At 50.0% G+C, this 2,500-nt stretch overlaps 1 pseudogene; it reads right to left on the reverse strand.

Annotated features, from left to right (window-relative positions):
* The window catches only part of LOC110841004 (large subunit ribosomal RNA), an 8,354-nt pseudogene that overhangs the window by 2,727 nt on the left and 3,127 nt on the right, over positions 1 to 2,500 (reverse strand).

Here is a 2,500-nt window from a genome sequence, read left to right on the forward strand (position 1 = left end):
TATGGCGCCGGATCGTAGCTGCTTTAGTAAATGCGCATTGGCCTAAAATATGTGCTAGTGTCTCCTTGGCCGCAGCACATTTACGGCAGCTAAGATCCGGCTGGGGTACGGCGCGGTTGAGGGTGGTTCTATTTCCTGCAGTGTTTGTACGTAACTGCAGGGCTGTTGTAAAGCGACATGGTTTCAACAGTGTGGGTTCATACAAAAAGGAATTCCCCACTTTATCCCCAGCCAGGCTGTCAACCGCCCGCCCCTGGGCCAACTGTGCTGACCATCGTTTGAGCTCCTCCTTCTGCATGCGATTTTTAAATTGTCGTAGGTCAGTTGTAGTATATGGATAAGGCAGTCTCGCGGATTTTGCCAGACGCTCGAGACGTGCAGTCGTGCTGGCATTACCAAGGAGGGCTCGAATGACTGGATCATCTGACTGTACAAACCTGAGTCCGGCACCAAGACTCACTCTAGTCACAAGATGTTCCAGTTTTGGAAAACCTAGACCCCCGTCTCTCTTGCCGCAGTATATAATACCGTTGGTGATGCTCATCGGCAAGTGCATAAATTGTTTTATTTCTACCCGCATTTCTTGATCAATTTCTCTTAGTGTAGAAATAGCTGGCACGGCTAAAACCAGTTGATGCAGGTAATGGGGTACTAGGTAATCCTTTAGGAGTGTAAGCTTCTGATACGGTTTAAGGGGTAGCTTACTGAGCCTCGCCAAAGAGCTGCTCAGACTTGAACGAGTGAGCTTCATATCGATTCCACTCCATGGCGATATATTTACTCCTAAGTAGGTGAGATTGGACCCGGCCTCCACCACGGGAATCCTCTCACCCAGCCGTTCCATGCCGGGATCTATTAGCACCCAGGTATCCTTGAGCTTCTTAACCTGGAATGCTGAGCTCTTACTGGCCGATATCGTCATCCCGAATTTCCCAAGGAATTCCACGGTATGATCCAGTAGAGCTTGTGCTTTTGGGGCGTCGGACGCAAAGAGGAATATATCGTCCGCAAAAGCTAGGCAAGAAATGTTTCTATCATCGATTGCATAACCCGACATGGCCTCCAACTCCTCTAGCAACGGCTCCATAACCAGGTTATAGAGGAGAGGAGAGAGGGGGTCCCCCTGTTTGACCCCTCTCTTGAGGGAAATTCTGATGTCGCCTTTGGGGTGTGATACGGAGGTCTCCACCCCTTTGTAGGAACTTACCACTAGATCCACAAATCTACTTGGCAGGCCCTTCCTGGTAAGGGCAGGACCTATGGCTTCGTGAGGGATGGTATCAAAGGCTTTAGAGACGTCGAGCTGTATACCAACGCCGCCTTTGTCTCTTTTCATCCTCCTCACTAGTTCCGTTAAAATCTGAATGTTAGCGAAGCAACCCGCCTCCGCTACGAATCCTTTCTGTCTGGGGCTCTGTCGCACCACCGTCCCCAGTCTCTGATTAATAATACCCCAGAAGAGGCGACTGAGGACAGAACTGATTGTTATCGGACGATAATTTACTGCTTTCGTTGCGTCCTTCCCCTCTTTAGGGATTAAGGTGGTGCGATTTTGCCTCCAGGCTGAAGGCAAGTGGCCGGAGAGTAGGATCAGATTGTACAGAGCGCACAAAACTCTCCGGCTAACTTTGTTGCCCAAAGCATCAGGTTTAATACCATCTGGGCCCGCAGCTGTGGACCTCTTCATCTTTCCCAACCTCTTATATACCTCCTCCTGCTTAAGCTCCCCCAGAAATAGGTCCAAGGATATTGGATCAGGGGTTTCCACATAGTCAGGAAGCCGGAGGCTGGGCGTGGTGCTCCAGAGGATGTTATAAAGATGTTCGACTTCCTCTCGTGGTAATTGTGCACCATTTTGGGCGGAAAGATCTGTGCCCATTCTAACCTGCTTTGCTAGCAGTGCAGGGTTCTTCTTGAAGAGGTTTTGAGTAATTGCGTATTTAAAGCGCTTGAGCGCTCTTTTCCTTTTCTTGCCCTTGGTTTTACTGTGCTTCGGGCAACTCTGGGATGTAGTGGATGAGGATGTATGTTTGGGACGGAGGAAATCCAAGACGGCGGAGTAAGTTTCATTGATGACCTCTTGGGATAGGTTGCCAGCTACAACGGATTTCTTGATATTGCCGACTATTTCCGCAGCATCCTTAGAGAACCTATCTCCCCCCAGCTCAAGGAGTGATTCCCGAAGACTCTCCCTCCACATATTGTCGGTATCCTCATGTTCATTTATGTGATCTGCAGACGGGATGCAGTCACAGAGTTGGTCGGTCCCCAGTTCTAACTCTGAACTCCCACCCGGGGCAATGTCATCCTGACTGCCCATTATTGGGATAATTGTTGTTGGGTGACCTGCGGGTGGGTTCCAGTCTCCCGGTTGAATTATCTCAGATTGATCGGTCCCCAGTTCTAACTCTGAACCCCCACCCCGGGCAATGTCGTCCTGACTACCCATTATTGGGATAATTGTTGTTGGGTGACCTGCGGGTGGGTTCCAGTCACCCGG

Source organism: Zootermopsis nevadensis, unplaced genomic scaffold (genome assembly GCF_977971745.1).
Source record: "Zootermopsis nevadensis isolate Lab colony 2312 unplaced genomic scaffold, Znev_1.0 Znev_ptg000051l, whole genome shotgun sequence".
Lineage (NCBI taxonomy): Eukaryota > Metazoa > Arthropoda > Insecta > Blattodea > Termopsidae > Zootermopsis > Zootermopsis nevadensis.